This window comes from Loxodonta africana, unplaced genomic scaffold (genome assembly GCF_030014295.1).
Source record: "Loxodonta africana isolate mLoxAfr1 unplaced genomic scaffold, mLoxAfr1.hap2 scaffold_49, whole genome shotgun sequence".
NCBI lineage: Eukaryota > Metazoa > Chordata > Mammalia > Proboscidea > Elephantidae > Loxodonta > Loxodonta africana.
Window position 1 is genome coordinate 1,321,805 of NW_026975207.1, and position 19,974 is coordinate 1,341,778.

Below are 19,974 nucleotides of genomic sequence, written 5' to 3' on the forward strand. Positions count from 1 at the left end.
AGAAAAATACATAGAAACCATTCACAAATGAAAATTTTAGACAGGAAAAACAGAAAAATAGAGATAAAAAATTCACTTGATCAGCTCTACAGCGGAATGCTGTTGACAGACAAAAGGATCAGTGAGATGAAAACAGTTCAATTGAAAATATCCAATCTGAAAACAGAGAACAAATATTGAAAAAAAATGAACAGAGCCTCAAAAAAATTCAAAAATATCTAACATTTATTTATTGGAATTCCATACGGTGTAGAGAAAATATGTGGTGTAGAAAAAAGTATCTGAAGAAATACTGGCTCAACACTTTCCCAATTTGTTGAAAGACATAAACTTACAGATTCAAGAAGCTATGCAAACTCCAACAAGTTAAACTCACATAATTTTACCCCCAAATGCCTCATTGTCAATTGTGGAATAACAAGGACCAAGAAAATATCTTCAAAGAAGCTAGAGAGAAAACAACTCATCTCACACAGGAGAAACAGTTGGAATGACTCTGTATTCATCATCAGAAGCCATGGAGGCCAAAAGGCTGTGAAAACAACATTTTTTCAACACTGAAAGAAACATTAACCCAGTGTTCTATAGGCTGTTATTTCCTTCATGAGTAAAGGAAAAATATTGACATTCTCAGGTGAAAGACGCTTAAGAGAATTCATCGCCACCAGACTTGCTCTAAATGAAACACTAAAGGAAGTTCTTCAGGTGGCAGGCTTGGAATTTCAGCAATTATGGCAAGCAACAAAGTGGAAAGTATCTTCGGAAGTTCGCCCTCCACCAAAGATTAGACAGGTCTATAAAACAAACAACAACACACGTGAAGAAAGTGTTTCTTAGTTCAATCATGTGTATGAGACCAAAAGTACAAAACCAGCCCAAAAGCACTGAAAAGAGGGCAGGACGGAACAGGAATCATGGTGGATGGAAACGGGGAACTGGAGCACAGGAGAGGACAATATTGACACATCATGAATATTGCAACCAATGTCACAAAACAATTGTGTATAAATGGTTGAACAAGAAAGTAATTTGCTCTGTAAAGTTTCAAATAAAGCACAATAAAAAATAAAAAAAAGTGGTAGGTATCTCGGTAAACATATTATGCTAACCCTGTTGTCACTGCACAACATGGCGCAGGACTCCCCTCTTTGCAAAGACTTTCTAGCCTATTGGAAAAACTTTGGAATATACTCTTGGTGGCAAATTAGTATTAGAGAATGGGGTTAATTTTGAAAATATGAGATGTCTATACTCATGCCTGGTGAATAAACTGGATAATAATATTTTCAGAGCGAAATGAGATGTTCTAACAGAAAAATAGGCCTGAATTCCCACCTGGGCCATGAGCCTACTACTCTGAAGGCCTTTCCCAGAGAGGCATTTCAGGCACTTCTAGAGCAGCAGGAGCGCTGGGGAATGCAGGTGTCAACCTCCCCCAGGGCCTTCTCTGAGGGGTAAGTACCTGCTTTAGTACTGAGCTTAGTGGTTCATAAATAGTCATTCTGCATAAGGTCTTCAGGTTCAAGTCTGTAATCCAGCTGGGACTCTGTGTGTGCTGCATCTCTGCATCAAAAGAACATGCTTCTAGAAGCAGAATGCCAGGAGAGAGGCGGTTGGGCAGTTGGCGTTGGGGGGTGCTGCGCAGACAGGGGTGCCCGAGGGAGGCACAATATAGTCATTCTGCAGGAGGTCTAGTCCTTCTGCACAAGAATTAGAATGCTTCTCAATGCACAATAGTTTACATGCCGGACATAAACAAAGTGACTGAAGGACAAAGTTGAATAGTAAACCAAGCCACTCCCTGCCAGTCCTTACCTGAGAGGGTCTTCATCAGGACTTCCGGGGATGGAGAAGGAAACAGTAAACGCTGATTTATTTTACCTCTTCCTTCCTCAAGAAACAGGAACTGGTGTTAAGATGTCAGGTGTCAAGCCCCAAACTCCTCTTCTGGTCTGTATTTAAGCTGTATAATAAAACTGGGAATCAGGCAATCAGCCATGAGCAGACAGACCCAGGAGTATTTCCAGTGCCCCACATCTTTGAGCTCCAGTGAGATCCAGTTCTTAGTCCCTAGATTAGCAGAGGAGCTGAAAGACTGAAATTCCGTGTTTTCAGGCAACTTGGGCTTCAAGCAGGCACTTATTGCTAAAGTCGTATTTCTCTGTGTTAATTTATGATCCTTAACTCAAATCCGGACTTTTAAGCTCATTTTGATAACTCCTCATTAGTCTGCCTAGACAAGAGTCTGCTCACAGTCAGTGATGACAATGGAGGAAACAAAGTCCCTAGCCCAGAGGAGGGACTGTTCCCCAGATTTGGGGCAATGCCCCTGGGGAGCATCGGCGAGGTGCACTGTGGCCTCTGTGGCTTTGCCTTGTGCTCCTGGAATTGCACCCTGGGGGGGCGTCCATATGCAGACGCAGAGTCCGTGGGTGACCACAACTCCTGCCCTTCTGGGTCATCGTCCGGACGCACGTTGCGATATGCTTCCTGCCCCCCTTCCCAGCATAAGTGCTGCGATCACACGTGGCAGAACCAGTTCCCAGGTCCAGACCCTAGGTCTTGCCCTCCTTGGCCTCAGGCTTCCCCTAGTCCTGGGGGAACCCGCAAGCCTGGCGGGTGCGAGGTTAGCACCCGGCTGGGCGGGCTAGGGCCTGTCTCAAAAGGCTCATGGCGCACGCAGGTTCCGCCCCCTTGGAGTCTGCAGGCTTGCAGTGGGCAGCCCGGCATCTCCTGCCTCCCTCGGACGCCCTCTCTGGGCAGCAGCTCCCCTCCCCCCGCCCCGCCAACCACCCAACAGTCCCACTGCCTGCTTACTGCTTCTAGAAGCGTGTTCTTTTGATGCACACATGCAGCACACACAGAATCCCAGCTGGATTACAGACTTGAACCTGAAACGCACAACTTTAAAACTACTAGACTGGGGGGGGGGGGCGGTATTGGCAGTGAAAAAAGGAAAAAAAAATAAGAAAGAGAACAATTACAAAAAAAGTATTAGAAGACTGTAACCTCACGTTATGGACTCAAGAAGGCTGCGGATACACAACTGCGTAGATAGCATACTGTTGTCTCTTTCTTTGCAAATAAGTCTTAGATGAGGGAATTTGGTACCAGGAATCGTTGCAGAGCCTGACTTTGGGGAAATCTGGGATTGATTAATTGGCTTGCATGAGGCTACAAGCCCTGATAATCAATATTTAAAGATGAGATTCGAGCAATCTAGAACATGCATCAGAATTTTTTACAAGTAAATTAGCACCAGAAGAGGCCTTTAACCACTAAATAAAATGGGTCAGTAGTTCAAGATCTCCCTACAAAGAAAATGGCAGACCTAGATCGTTTCCAGTCAGGTTCCAGCAAACATGCAAGAAACAGTCATTTTAATCTAGTACATAGTCAACAGAGATTAGAAAACCATGAGACACTCCCCTAACTTGATCCTTATGGCTAGTTTAAAAATGATAACAAATTAGAGAAAGAAGGTAGAAGAAGAGTTAGAGGACAAGCACACTCAGTAACTGAGATGCAAAACCCTACACAAGATGCCAGCAAAGGAAATCCAGCAAAGGGTAAACCACGTAACATGCCATGATCAAGGCGGTTTATTGTAGGCATACAAATTTGAGTGAACATTAAAGATTTAGTAATTTCATTCACCACATGCATAGGTGAAAGAAGAGAAGACATATGCTCACCTCAAGAGATGGGGGCAAAGCAGGTTGATAAAATCCAATCACACGGAGAGATAAGGACTAGGAGTAAACATGGAACAGAAAAGGAGTTCCCGAACGTGGAAAACTACAACTAGCATGATAGTTCATGGTGACGTGTGGGACATTCTCTTTAAAATTAATAAACAATAAAATAAGGATGCTTCTATCATTATTTTTATTAAACATTTAACACTGGAAGTGTAAGCTAATACAAAAAAAGTATAACTGCTATTCATAGATTATAGGACTGTCTCCATTGAAAACCGTAGAAAATATTGGAATTAATAGTAATCATAAATAAAAAATAAATTGAAATTTCAATGCGTCAGCATCAAGCGGACTCTGTCATAGCTCTTAGGTGAAAGCAAAGGACACTGATAGGGAAAGAGCAGGTTCAGGTGGGCTAGACCAAGGAGGGAAGAAAACTGTTCTGCACTGGGCTGAACTTATAAGCACGGGTATGTGTGTTAGTTACCTAGTCCCTCCATAACAAAAAATAACACAACTGGATGGCTTTTAAAGGACAGAAATTTATTTTCTCACAGTTTAGCAGGCAGTAGTTCGAATTCAGGGCATGGCTGTAGTGGGAGGTCCTTCCTTGTCTACCTCAGCTTCTAGTAGATGCCAGCAATCATTTGTGTTCCTGGCCTTCTAGAAGCATCTGTCTTCTTTGTCTGTCTTCCTTTTCACCCGTTTGTGTCTGTGTGTATTCTGCTCCTTTTATAACTAAGAAGAGTTAGGCTTAGGACCCGCCCTACATTGGTATGACCTCATTCACATAATAAAAGCAGGCCCCTTATTTCCAAACAAGGTCAGAATTACAGGTACAGGGGTTAGGATTTCCACATACATTTTGGAGGGACACAATTCAATCCCTAACAGTCGACTTACCAGATATTCTGGATTGAGAGTACTCACATGAACAGCTGAGAGTAGTTCCAATTCTTTGCTACATTCAGTGGCTGAAACTTGTCTCAATGGTCACCCATAGGAATGTTGGAGCAATTTATTGTGCAGGACCTGGCCTACCATTCCTAATCATGTCCATTCTGTGGAAAAACACACACTCCCATCACCGAAGCCTTGAGAAATTCATCGATAAGAACGGAATGGTGGTTGGAACCAAGAATTGTTTCATAGCCTAGATAACATGGTGCAGCTGTTAGATACCCACATGGAGATGTCAGGTAATAAAACTTCACCCCACACGGAGATGTCAAGAATAATACCAACAGCTAATGTTCATTGAGTACCTACACTGGTGCCAGGCACTCCTGTGCTTTCCTTTCATGTTTGCTTTTCATGATGGCCATATGAGGAATGTATCATTATAATGCATAAAGAGGTCATTACAGAGAGTTAGGCTGACATTTGAATATATGAGTCTGGACCCAGGAGGAGTTTGAATGGATGGAGGTATAAACCTCACGTCCTTAGCTACAAATAGACAGCAGTAAACTCACTGAGGCATCCTAGAGGGAGGGTGTCAATAGAGAGAGGAGTAGGCACCAAGCCCAAGGGTACTCGGGTATCTAGAAGCCTGCCAGGTGAACAGCAGCCAACAAGCCTCTCTGAAGTCCAGTGTGGTTCCTGGAGGGTTGTCTGTCCTTGTTCTCAGCTGCATTTCCCCAGTGCTCCTCCCACCTGCACTGGGTTGTCCCCTTCATGACGACAGGGACAGTGTGTACCTTTCACCACTGTATCTGCATAACATAGACTACTTCTGGCCCATGGAATACACTGACTGAATGAAAAATAAACAAACGATAAGTACGTAAAATCCTTCGTAGTTGATACCTTGAAATACATTAAGGGGCTTCATGAGTAAGAGGGAGAAAAATTGATCAGGGCTGCTTCTGAGACCATCCCTTAGGCGTAATGAGTGTTAAACAACACTTAAACAAAGAGATTTAATGGCAGAGATGTATGTTAAAAAGATGTAAGTATAGCTTAAAGATTGCTAGAAACATGCACATTATTGCAACTATAGTCAAATCGCTAAAAAACATATACTACATGCACACAGAATATTATAAAGTAATTTAATGCCCTCATTAAAAAAAAACAAAAAAAATTACCATGAAAAGACTAATGTTGAATGAAAATATCAGGATATAATATCTGTGTTAATATACATAAATGTGTGTGCTAATACACACATAAAACCAGTTGCCACTGAGTCAGTTCTGATTCATGATGACACCAGTGTGCCAGAGTAGAACTGTACTCCATAGGGGTTCCAATGGCTGAGTTTTCGGAAGTAGGCTGCCAGACCTCTCTTTCATAGCAATTCTGGGTGGACCTGAACTCCAACTTTCTGTCAGCAGCTCAAGATATTAACCATTTGCATCAACCAGAGACTCTAATACACATACATGCCAATATAAGCAAGAAAATAGACATATCGGAACGTTAATAATTTATTCTATGCATTACGTATGTTTTCTTGTTTTTTTTTTTTTTTTTGCATACTTTCCCATTGCTTCCAAGTTTTTGAGGAATAGAATGTACTTCTGGAAAAATTCATGAGAGATTTTTAAGTAATGAAATAATTAACAGAAACAGAATGAGTAAATCTGTGGCAAGGCAGCCCATGAACCCAAGATTACAGTAACACTGGTATGAAAAGCAGAATTGTGGAGCCCTGAAGCTCAGTGGTTCCATGCATCCATCAGGAAAGAGGGAAGAGCAAATAAACAAGGAGAAAATACAGTGAGCCAGAGGAGTGGGAGCCCTCTGTTGTGGGCACAGTTTTCTCATGAAACTTTAGATGGACACAGTGGGTGGGATTATCCACTTCCATCATACAAACATTTTTATTACCCTTGATTTTAACAGAACTATGTTATAAAAACAAATAATAAAATAAAGTATAATAAAAGAATAAATCTCATCAGTGGACTACTATCATTTTCCCCAGCCACTGAGGAGGGCAGGAGACACACAAGGGAAAGAAGATGGAGCAGTGTGAAAACTCATGCTAAGTGGGGAGGAGAGTGTTTCTGAGACAGGCCTTAGCTGCTACCACCTAGGGAAGTAGGCAGCCATGCACAACCAACTGGAAGAAATGGTACATTATTTCTGAGACCTACTCCAGCTCATAACAAATTATGGATAACATGGGGAAGAATGAGATTTCCAGGACACTTAACTGTTTTTATGAGAAACCTGTACATAGAACAAGAGGCAGTCATCTAAACAGAACAAGGAATACAGCATGGTTTAAAGTCAAGAAAGGTGTGCATCACCGTTGTATCCTTTCACCATATGTATTCAACCTGTATGCTGAGCAAATAATCTGAGAAGCTGGTCTGAAGAAGAAGGCATCAGAATTGGAGGAAGACTCATTAATAACCTGAGATATGCAGATGATACAATCTTGCTTGCTGAAAGTGAAGAGGCCTTAAAGCATTTACTGCTGAAGATCAAAGACTACAGACTAACAGCCTAACAACTGGACCAATAAGCAACATCATGATAAACGGAGAAAATGTTCACGTCATTAAGGGCTTCATTTTTACTTGGATCCACAATAAACACCCACGGAAGCAGCAGTCAAGAAATCAAACGACACATTGCATTGGGCAAATCTGCTGCCAGAGGCCTCTTAAAGTGTTCAAAAGTACAGATGTCACCTTGAAAACTAATGTGTGCCTGACTCAAGCCACGGTGCTTTCAGTCGTCTCATACGCACACGAAAGGTGGGCAATGAATAAGGAAGACCAAAGAAAAATTGAAGGCATTGAATTACGGTGTTTGCAAAGAATATTGAATATACCACGGACTGCCAAAAGAATGAACAAATCTGTCTTGAAAGAAGTACAGCCAGAATATTCCTTAGAAGCAAGAATGGCGAGGCTTCATCTCACATATTTTGGACATGTTGTCAGGAGAGATCAGTCCCTGGAGAAGCAGGTCATACTTGGTAACAAGTGGCCACAACAATTGGCTCAAACATAACGACGACTGTGAAGGTGACGATAGGTAGTTTAACATACATTTTGACCCATATGAATTAAAATTTAAACAATTATTTCATGCCTTTTTGTAGGGGTTTTAGAATACACAATTAAAATAAATGTAAACAATTAATAGAAAAAATCTCTGAAAATAAAATTTAATTTTTTTACATCACTGCTCCATACCCCAAATCTAAATGGCTTGATATACAGCACTGGTCTTTGTGATTCACAAAAAGCAGGTACCAATTCCTGAACAAGAACTGAAGTGACAGGAGAAACTCCCCATGCTGTTATAGCCCGGAGTATGGGCCCTAATCCAGTGATCTGTCTTCATTAATTCCTTTTCATTTCATCTCTGTGGAAGAGGGGAGGGAGAAGGTGAGAGAGGGTTACATGTGCCTATTCTGTTCTTTAGCATCTAGTTCACTGCCAGGAACAAGTATTCGTAAGAGTCTAAAAAACGTTAAAGTACAAATAAGGAGGAAAACCTCCTAGTATATATATGTATTAGGTGGCACAAAGAGTTAAGTGCTCAGCTACTAACTGAAAGGTTGGCAGTTTAAATACACTCAGAGTTGCCTTGGAAGAAAGGCCTGGCAATCTACCTCCAAATAGTCACAGCTATTGAAAACCGCATGGAGGGCAGTCCTACTCTGAAAACTCACGGGGTCGTCATGAGTGAAAATCTACACAATGGAAACTGGATTGGTAATCTATATATGGCATAAATGTTCGGAAAATTAGTTTCTGAACATATACACGGCATACAGAATACACTGCACATTAGTATTATGTGCCAAAACCCACTGTCATCAAGTCGATTCTAACTCAGTGACCCCAAAGGACAGAGTAAAACTGCCGCATAGGGTTTCCAAGGCTCTAAGTCTTCACTGAAGCAGACTGCCACATCTGTCTCCTACAGAGAGGCTTGTGGGTTCGAACCACTGACCTTTCAGTTAGCAGCCAAGTTCTTTAACCACAGAGCCACTAGGGCTCACTGCTGTCATGTACAGTGATTACATAAGCAAATTCTGAAACAAACTGCCTGGGTTTAAATCCTAACTCAGTTTATCAGCTGGGTGATCTGGGCACGTTACTTTACCTCTCACTGCCTCAGTTTCCCATTTCTAAAATGGGTCTTACGCAAAAGGTTCTTACGCAGGTTAAATAAAACACACAAGGCACTTAGAAAAAGGCCTTACACACAGAATGAACACAATAATTGTTAGCTTTCATAATTATTAAGGGAATACAAACAAACGGCTAGGTTGAAGGAACTTCCATTGAGAAAGAGTTGAGTTCCAAAATTCATGTGTAAAGTCATTTACATCAACTGTTAAAGTTGTATGTTTAGATTCAAGTGATTACTGAGGTGTGTTATGATCTTGAACAGAGTTCTGGGGACTATACAGGCAGACTCTGCATGCCCTTCTCCTGCACATCCATTCCATCTCCCTTGGAGCCCAGACATCATGTTATCAATTAAACCCCTCCCACGCTGGTGGTGTACTGTTTAAGAGCTACGGCTGCTAACCAAAAGGTCATCAGTTCAAATCCACAAGGCGCTCCTTGGAAAGTCTATGGCACAGTTCTGCTCTGCCCTATAGGGCCACTATGAGTTGGAATAGACGCAGTGGCAATGGGTTTTTAACGGGTATGAGGTAACTGTTCAGTGCTTAAAGACGTACCAAAAGCAACCACTAACACAAAAGTATAGTAAAAGGTTCTTATTTCAGAGTAGCAAAACCTTAGTTTCTAACACAGTGGTGAATTAGGGTGGACTGTGGATCAAGAGGAGCTCTGGTGGCATAGTGTTTAAGAGCTCAGCTGCTAACCAAAAGGTCAGCAGTTCGAATCCACCAACTAGTCCTTGGAAACTCTATGGAATAGTTCTATTCTATGCTATAGGGTCTCTATGAGTTCGAATCAACTAGGGTCTCTATGAGTTGGAATCAACTCTGATGGTGACAAGTTTGGTTTGGTGGGTGTCATGGATTGAATTATGACCCTAAAAAAAGTGTGTCTCAACTTGGTTAGGCCATGATTCCCACTATTGTGTAGTTGTCCTCCATTTTGTGATTGTAATTTTACTTTAAGAGGATTAGGGTGGGATTGATTGTAACACCACCCTCACTCAGGTCACCTTTCCCTGGGGTGTGGCCTGCACCACCTTTTATCTCTCCAGAGATAAAACGAAAGGGAAGCAAGCAGAGAGTTGGGGGCCTCAGACTATCAAGAAAGCAGCACCAGGAGCAGAGCATGTCCTCTGGACCCAAGGTCCCTGCACCTGAGAAGCTCCTTGACCATGGGAAGGCTAAGGACAAGGACCTTCTTCCAGAGCCGAAAGAGAGAGAAAGCTTTCCCTTAGAGCTGATGCCTTGAATGTGGACTATTAGCCTACTTCAATGTGAGGTATTAAATTTCTCTTGGTTAAAGCCATCCACTCATGGTATTTCTGTTACGGCAGCACTAGATGATGAAGACAGTGGGTCAAGGTGGAAGGGGTGGATGAAGGACAAAAAAAGAAAAATGGACAACAGGAGAAATATAAGAATTCAGAGAACTGTGAAAATTTAATTCCTGAATATACTTTCTTTCTCCTCCCTATAACTGGAAGGACTTTTCTCATATACAGCATATATAAGTAAATCCTTGCAATATTTAAAACACTTAGATTTTTGTAAAACTCATTCTCTGAAAATTCATGGTGGCCCCATTAATTTGTGGCTTAAAAACAACTCAGAACTAAAAAGAAGCATAAATAAATAAATAAAGGCACTGCTGTCATTTGCGGGTGATGTTCTTTTCCTGCTATCCACAACCCACACACTCGGGTTAATTTTCCAGGGTCAGTGTTCATAGACCATCCTCTTTCTCTTACCACCACCCACCACCCTTAATTATTTAGAAAAGGCAGGGCCAGTCAGTGCTCCAAACATCAAGTTTTCTCTCCAAAATGCCAACTGGCACTTGGGGAGCAGGCTACATTCTCAGCTATCAGCACTTCCACTAGCCCCTGCAGATAAGGAATGTGTCTCCACTGAACTGTTCGTTGTAATCAAAAAAAAAAAAAAAGTAAAAAACTGTTTCTTAAAAAAAACCAGGCATTTCCCTATTACCCACCCACCCCACTCTCCCACACCCACTGCTCCCCTCACCACACACACACTCAAATATTTCATACCAAGGGTGTGTCCCAAGCACGGGGTCTGGCTCCGCTCTTCTTTTACACCCCTTGGAGGCCTCTGGAGAAACCATACCTTTGGTTGGCAATTCCCTGAACCCTGCCTATTCAAGCTGGCACTTATTCAAAAAGGCAGGTGAGTCTTCAAGTCAGGTTTTTAAAAGGAGTTTAAGAGGTGCCAGGTGATATGCCTACTCACCCTCAAATTTCTCAAAGGTAATAATTTCTTCAAATGTTTACAATGTCTCAACTATGGGTTAATTAAATCCCTTAGGATGGTGGGCATAGGAAAATCCTCCATCTCAATGCCCCCCATTTCGAAAAAAAAAGAGGGGAATCTCCAAAATTACAAATTTGAATTTCTACATACTTGATTGAACTAAGGAGTAAGTTCCTCACATGTGTTATTCTTGGTCTGAGTCCTGGTGGTCCAGTGGGTAAGAGCTAAGCTGCTAACCAAAAGGTCTGCAGTTTGAATTCATCAGCTGCTCCTTAGAAACCGTATGGGGTAGTTCTACTCAGTCCTATAGGGTTGCTAAGAGTTAGAATTCACTGGATGGCAATTGGTTTGTTTGCTTTTCAATCTTTGGCTGAAAGGTGGACTTTGTTATCAATTTATTAAATCAACTGGTAATTTGCTGGATATTTTTCATACAGGAACTTATGATGTCTTCAAATCCAGCTAATCAGGTTTAGGGAGAGAGAAACTTCTCTACCTTAGCTTCCCTGCCATTCCCACACCTTTTTCATTGATTTCCATGCCCTGTTTAAGTAACGTCACTCATCACTTCTCACTGTCTAGGTTATCTGAGCCAATTCATGGCAGTCAATTCCACCTGCGCCCTAGGATACCCTCATTTACATACTCTGCCCTGTTCCTTCACCAATGGCTGACCTCACATCTCCCCTTGAATGTCTACTAGGCATCTCAAACTTAATGTGGTTCAAACAAAATTCTTCGTCCAAGTGTCTTATCTACCTCCCAGTCTTCCTTATCTCAGCAAATGTTCTCACTATCCTCTGGGTCGTTCAGGACAAAAACCTAGAAATCATCCTTGATTTCTCTCCTTTATTCAAATCTTGCATCCAATCCATTGACATATTCTGGACTCTTGGCACTACCTTAACATAAATCCTGACTCTATCCACTTCTCACTACCTCCACCTTACATCCACCATCATCTCTTGGTTAAAACTGGACTCTATGCACCGATCTTCCCTCTTACAATCTACATAACAGCATCATTTCAGTGGCTTCTCATGGCAATTAGGAAAAATTCCCAAATCCTTCCCATGGTCTTTCATGATGCGGGGCTTGCTCACCATACTAACCTCATTTCCTAACAGTCTTCCCTCGGTTCACTCCACACTAGCCATGACTTCTTTCCTGAGCTTCCTCAAACGTGCCAAAACACTTGGTTATTTAAGGGCCTCAGAAACAACTCTTTCCTTTATTGGCAATATCCCTCCCTTCAGAACTTCATACAGCTATTCTCTCCTTTGATATAGGTCAGTTATCTCCTCAAATATCCTGCTCCCATAAGCCTTTACTATTAATCTAAAACAGCTCACCCCACTCATTCCCTCACATGCAACTCTGTCTTATTTTCAAAATATTTAGCTCTCCTTGACATTTTTTGTTAATTATTACCTGTATTTTTTCTGGTTGAGAATATATGCAGCAAAACATACACCAACTCAACAGTTTCTACCTGTACAATTTAATAACACTGGCTACATTCTTGAAGTTGTGCAACCATTCTTACCCTCCTTTTCTGAGTTGTTCCTCTGTCATTAACATAAACCCACTGCTCCTTAAGGTTCCTATCTAATCTTTTCAGTAGCTGTTGTCAATCTGATGCCATGTAGACAGTTCTTAAAAGAGCATATGCTCAAGGTAGACCATTTTTATTAGTTAAGTAAGCTAATGTTCTGGAGCCCTCATGGCACAGTGGTTAAGTGATACAGTAGCCAAGCAAAAGAAGAGCAGTTTGAATCCACCACCTGCAGCTTGGAAACTCTATGGGGCAGTGCTATTCTGTCTTACAGAGTCTCTGAGTTGGAATCAACAGCAACAGTTTGGTTTTTTCTTTTTCATACTTCGGTTTTAAGATGATTCAAGGGAATGCTTTTGGTGTAATGTTTAAAGATTATCTCACGGCAATAGTTTCAGGAGTTCATTCACCCTCAGTGGCTCCAAAAAGTCTAGGGTTCATTTGAAATTCTGTTCTGCATTTTCCCCCTTTTGATCAGGGCTTTTCTATGGACTCTTTGATCAAAATGTTCAGCGACAGCAGCCGGGAACCTTCTGGTTCTTCTGGTCTCATGGCATGCTAGACATTCTTTTAAAAAACATGAGTGGATGCTGAAGGTTATCAAATACTTATTTTATTACACCTATTAATATAATCACATTTATTTTTCCTGTACATATGGCAAATTATACTGATTCATTTTCGAATGTTAAACTAACCTTGAATTCTTGGGATAGACCCAACTTGGTCATAATATATTCTTCTTTAGAGTATTGCTGGATTTGTTTTGCCTATTTATTTTTGTATTTTGCATCTATGTTCATCAGTGACATTGGCCTGTAATTTTCCCATCTTCTGCTTCTCTTGTCAGGTTTTGGTATCAATATTCATTCTACAAGCTTTATAAAATGAGTTTGGGTATATATTTCATTTTATATTGAAGAATTTGTGAAATATTTCTTGAATATTTGGCAGAATTTGCAGGAAAAGCCATCTGATATGAAGTTTTCTTTTTGAGAATAGTTTGAGCTCTAATTCAATTCTATTAACAGTTGTGGAATTACTTTTGCTTCCTGTTTCTTCTTGAATCGTTGTTATTAACTTACATGGTATGATACGTTTGCCTACTTTACCTAAATTTGCAAATTTATTGGCTAATACGGTCCATAACATTCTCACATTATCTTTATGTTGTACAAGATCTGTAGTCATTTTCTTTCTAATTCCTGATATTCGTTTTTTATATCTTCATTCTTTTTCACTTGATCAATCTTGCCTAAAGTTTGTCAATTTTACTAGCATTTTCTAAGAATCAACTTTAGTCTTTGTTGATCGTCTGTTGCATGTATTCAATCATTAACAGAAACAAAAATTCCTATGAATGTTTGTTTCTGGTTTTTTCCCAACATTTTGAATGGATGTTTAACTCACTTATTTTTCAAGATTTGTTCTTTCCAATTATATTTTTAAGGCTATAAGTTTCCTATATTATATTGTCTGTACTGCACAAATTTTTATATGCACTATGTTCATAATTGTTCACTTCAAAATGTATTCTAATTTTCATTATGATGTCTTTTTTGACTCATAGTATTTTAAAATATCCGAGCACATGGAGATTTTGTATTTTCATTTTCTAAGATGGTTTTTTTTTTTTTTTAATTATGGTGTACTTACATAAAAAAAAAATGGAGATTTTGTATTTTCATTTTCTAAGATGGTTTTTTTTTTAATTATGCTGTACTTATATCCTCTATATTATTGCAGACTCTTGAAATTTGTTGAGACTTGCTTTATAACACAGTATACAGTTAATTTTTATACACACTATGTATGTGCATGAGATGAATGTATATTCTTTCATGGTTAGATAATACACACACATACACATATATCAATTTGGTATTTTTTTACATGTTAAATCTTCTGTATCCTTGATAATTTATGGACTTCTATGTTTCTGAGGGGTGTGTTAAAAATCTATTATGATGCATGATGTCAAAAGGAGCCCCAGTAGTGCAGTGGTTAAGCACTCAGCTGTTAAACCTTTTGATTTGATCCACCAACTACTCCACAGGAGAAAGATATGACCGTTCCCTTCCATAAAGATTACAGCCTTAGAAACCTTTGGAGAAGTTCTACTCCATCCTATAGTCACTATGAGTCAGAATTGACTCAACAGCACACAAGAAAAAATGTATAATGTGATGGAAACTCAGAAGTACGAAGCTAAAAAGAATTGGTCCTACCTCCAGGGTCAAAGGATGAAGGACAGAGAAAACAGCAGAGACATCCAAAAGCTTGGAAAAAGGGCTGAGAGGACAATGGTTGGTGGTTTAAGGGCTTTGAAGGGCTACCATATATACTGAGGAATCTGAAGTGCAATGTTCTTGCCTAAGGATGAAGATATGCTCATAAAGATCCTGACAAAGCTTTAGGCTTGCACCTCTGGCTGATCTTTGGGCTCCATGGGGGCAGGAAGTGAAGGCTAGGGCAGAGTTTTAGGCACTCTTGCTTAGCATTGAAAGAACGCGCCAGTTCAGAGCCAATCTGCAAAGACTGGGATAATGTTACTTTTTCTTTTTGGCTACAAGCATTTAAAGAAAGCACTGTCAGGTCATGAACTGACTGCTGAGATAACAGAACAGAACTTCAGTGTCCACACATGAGAAGACATACAATCTCTGCAGAAATAGTTTGGAAACATCACTAAGCAAATGGATGACTGGCCCTCAACAATTAAAAAAAAAAAAAAAAAGCAAACCCTAATGACAGGAGGGAATCTGATTTCCAGAGTTACATTATAATATTTAAGATATCCAGTTTGCAACACACTATTCTAAGTCATAAAAAGAAAAAAGAAAAGGATGGTTCATTTGTTAAGAAGAAAGAAAGAAGAGAAATCAACAGAAAGCATCCCTAAGGAAACACAGATATTGGGATTACTAGACAAAGATTTTAAACCAATTGTCTTAAATTTCCTCAAAGAGCTAAACAAACCATACACACACACACAAAAAAAGGAAACCAAGAGAAGAATGTATGAACAAGTAGAAAACATTAATAAAGAAATATTATACAAAAGAACCAAATAGAAATTATAGAGCTGAAAAGTTGAATAGCTGAAATAAAAATTTCATTAGAGGAGCTCAACAGCAGATTTGAGCAAGAAAGCAGGAAAATGTAAACTTGAAAAAGCACAACTGAAATTGTTCTAACTGAGGAGCATAAAGGAAAAAGAATGAAGAAAATGAACAGAGCCTAAGGGACCTGCGGGACAACATCAAGCATACCAACATACTCATTAAGGAGTCCCAGAAAGGAAAGAAAGATGAAAGGACAGAAAGAATATTTAAAAATGTAATGACTGGAAGTTTCCCAAATGTCACCTAGATATCCAAGAAGCTCAATAAACTCAAAGGACAGTAAATACATAGATATCCACAGACAGACATAATCAAAATGTCAAAAGACGAAGATAGAAACTTGAAAGCAGCGACAGATAAGTGACCCCTAATGTACAAAAAAATTTTTTTTTTAATGTACAAGAGAGTCTCAACAAGTTTAACTGTTGATTTTTCATCAGAAACCATTGAGACAAGAAAATAGTCGAATGATGTATTTAAGGTACTGGAAAAAAAATACAGAAACAAAACTATGAACCAAGATGTCAATATCTAGCAAAACTATCTTTCAAAAATGAAGGTGAAATTAAGACATGCCCAGATACACAAAACCTGAGGGAGTATGTTAGCAGCAGAACTGCCTTATGAGAAATGCTACAGGGAATCATCCTGGCTGGCACGGAAGGACACTAGACAGTAACTTGAAGCCATAAAAAGAAACGAAGACTCTGTAAAGGTAACTACTTAGATAAAACAAAGTCAGTAATATTTTTATATCACGCCTCTCTTTTTCTCATATATGATTTAAAGCACAAATGCATAAAAATACTTATACATCTCTCTTAACGGACACACAATGTATAAAGATGCAATTTTTGTAACAGCAACGTAAGTAGGGGAGGTAACTGAGATGAATAAAAGCAGAATGTTGTATACTGTTGAAGCTAAATTTGTATTAATTAAAAGAAGATTGTTATAAACATAAGATATTAATTGTAATCCTCATGATCACCACTAAGAAGTTAAAAAATATAAGGAAAGGAAATAAGGAGAGGATCAAAATTGTACACTTGAAAAAAATCAGTCAAACACAAAAGTGGACGGTAGTGAAGAAAATGAGAAACAAAATACGTATATGACCTACTACAAAGTAGAAGACATAAGTCCTTCCTTATCATTAATCGCTCTAAATTTAAATAGATTAAATTCACAATTGGGATCATTAAAGTTGTGTGTCAACTTTGTTGGACCATGATTCTCAGTGCTTTGGCAGTTATGATGTAGTTTAGCAGTCGTATAACTATGCAATCATTTCCATGATGAGATGTGATATAATGTGATTACCTCCATGATGGGATCTGCTGTGAGTAGCCAATCAGATCTAAGGGAGTTTCCTCGGGGGTGTGGACTGCATCCAATATAGGTGGACTTTCTGGCAAGGCTCTTGAGTTTTTGCTCACTCGGAATCCTGCAGCTGGCTCCTCTTCATCTGATCTCAAGATTTTGGGACTTGAACTCTCAGCTTACCTTCCAATTTTGGGATTCACCAGCCTCCGCAGTCTGTGAGCCACGGCCTGCCAGCTTACCTGCCGATCTTGAGATCTGTCAGCCTTTGCAGCCTGTGAGCCACAGACCTGTTGTATGACCTGCAGATCTTGAGTTCTGCAGTCCCTGCATCTATGTGAGTCAGGAGAAGCCACAAGCCTGACCCATGGACTTGAGACTTACCAGCCTCTACAGCCTCGTGAGCCATTTTCTTGATATAAAGCTATTTATATATAAATATATATATATACACCTCACTGGTTTTGTTTCTCTAGAGAACCCAGCCTAAGATACCAATTAAAAGACAAACATTGGCAGAATGCATAAAAAAATCATTCGATTGCTATCAAGCTGATCTGACTCATGGTGACCCCTCCCCTCATGTGTGTCAGAGTAGTACTGACACACAAGTGTGTCAGTTCAATGGCTAATTTTTCAAAAGTAGATCACCAAGCCTTTCTTCCAAAGTGCCTCTGGGTGGACTCAAACCTCCAACATTTTGGTTACCAGCTGAATGCATTAACCGTTTGTACCTCCCAAGGACTACAACATGTATCTATGTTTATTTCTGTATTACTTCTCTTTATACTATATACATACATACACACATACACACACATAGACATCCATGAGTGGTTCATACAGATGCTTTGGACTTCAGCTAGCAGGGCTCTATTAATTATTGATAGAAAAGTACTGATACCAGTTATAAATGCGTATTTGTCCATTTCCCCTTTCAGATTTATTAGTTTTTGTATTTTGGAGCCCTGTTGTTAGACACATACACATTTAGGAGTGTTGTATCTTTTTGGAGAATTGAACCTTTATTATGTTATGTCCCTACTTATTCCCAATAATACTCCTTTTTCTGAAGTATAATTTGTCTGATATTAATACAGCCACTGCAGTAGAACTGGATAATTTTCAACCATTTCAATAGGTAGCATAAGATCAAGAACTGATGGTATAAAAGGAAGAAATCGAAGCTGCATTGAAGGCATTGGTGAAAAACTATCCTCTCTCCACCATCTTCACTAACTCTGACACCAACTGTCCCTCACACAGCACTCCCTACTTCTCTGCTGGGTTCAATAACTCATTGCAATGGCCACACAGAACTCATAGTCCATATTCACGATTATGGGGTTTATTAGGGAAGTAACAGTTATAGCTCAGGCTCAAAGACACTCAGAATACAGTTCTTCTATCAGGACAGCCTCTTCCCTCCTGTGCTCATAGGCGTGCCTCTGCCTGGCCTTGGGCCGGCCTCTCTCCAAAGGCACTCAGCTTTCCTTCTCCATGGGCCATCATCTCCTATAGCCAGGTCCCTGTTGCTCGGTCTCTCCTGCCATGGCATCTTACCATCTTCAGGGTTACAGCTTCCTCTCTCTATCTCAGTCTCTTGCTTCTAGGAGCTTCTCAGTGCAGGGATCTCAGGTCCATAATATACGCTCGGCTCTTGGCTGTTCTTCCTTGATGGGAGTTGAATCCTCCTCTTTGCTCTGGAACTGGTTCTCTTTGAAGGGAAAATAAACAATCCCCTTGGTGAGCCACAATTACCCTATCACACAGTCCTGCCCAAGCACCAGGGTGGATGTTATAAGACCATGGCTAGAAAGGCCACACAAAGTAAACAATCACATCACAGTACCTTGGACTCATTTTTCAAGTGAAGTACCAAAAATCCCACACAAACAGATTGGTAAAGAATATAATCAACAGCAAGAACATTTTCATGATTATGTTTTCTGTATTTGGAAGAAATCTATAGCACTATTCTTATTTTGCCAATTCACAGGGATCACAGAGATTAGTGGTAGATGTTGCAGTACCAGAAAACTCTCTGGTGAAACAGTCTGTGAGCAGTCTTACAAACATGGATATTCCACTAGAGTCAAAAGAATGACGTTACATATCATCAAAGAGAACATTTCAAGATCTAGCCTGAAGTACAATGTTGTCACTAATAGGCTAAAATCCATACACTTACAAGGAAGACTAGTTTATACGACTATTCAAATTTATGCACCAACCACTAATGCCAAAGATAAAGAAATTGAAGATTTTAAACAACTTCTGCAGCCTGAAATTGATCAAACATGCAATCAAGATGCATTGATAATTACTGGTCATTAGAATGTTAAAGTTGGAAACAAAGAAGGAAAAGTAGTTGGAAAATACAGCATCGATGAAATAAATGACACCAGAAATCTCATGAAAGAATTCTGCAAGACCAGTGACTCATCCACTGCAAATATTTTTTTTCACCAACATAAACGGCAGCTATACACGTGGACTTTACCAGATGGAATACACAGGAATCAAACTGACTACATCTGTGGAAACAGAAGATGGGAAAACTCATATCATCAGTCAGAACAAGGCCAGGGATCAATTGTGAAACAGACTGTCAATTGCTCATATGGGAGTTCAAGTTGAAACTGAAGAAAATTAGAATAAGTCAAAAGGGGCCAAAATATGACCTTGAGTATATCTCACCTGTATTTAGAGACCACCTCAAGAACACATTTTACGTGTTGAACACTAACGACTCAAGACCAGACGAGTTGTGGAATGACATCAAGGACATCACACATGAAGAAAGCAAGAGATCCTTTAAAAGACAGGAAAGAAAGAAAAGACCAAAACGGATGTCGGAAGAGACTCTGAACGTTGCTCTTGAATGTCGAG

The 19,974-nt window shown here is 39.9% G+C and overlaps 1 long non-coding RNA gene across 1 annotated transcript; it reads right to left on the reverse strand.

Annotated features, from left to right (window-relative positions):
* Positions 1-1,269: 1,269 nt before the first annotated feature.
* LOC135229746 (uncharacterized) lies at positions 1,270-19,012 on the reverse strand. The gene is made up of 3 exons (XR_010320425.1): positions 18,646-19,012; positions 1,816-1,963; positions 1,270-1,700 (listed from the first exon to the last, which is right to left on the reverse strand). It is a non-coding gene; the product is annotated as an uncharacterized LOC135229746 (long non-coding RNA).
* Between the last annotated feature and the right edge of the window lie 962 nt (positions 19,013-19,974).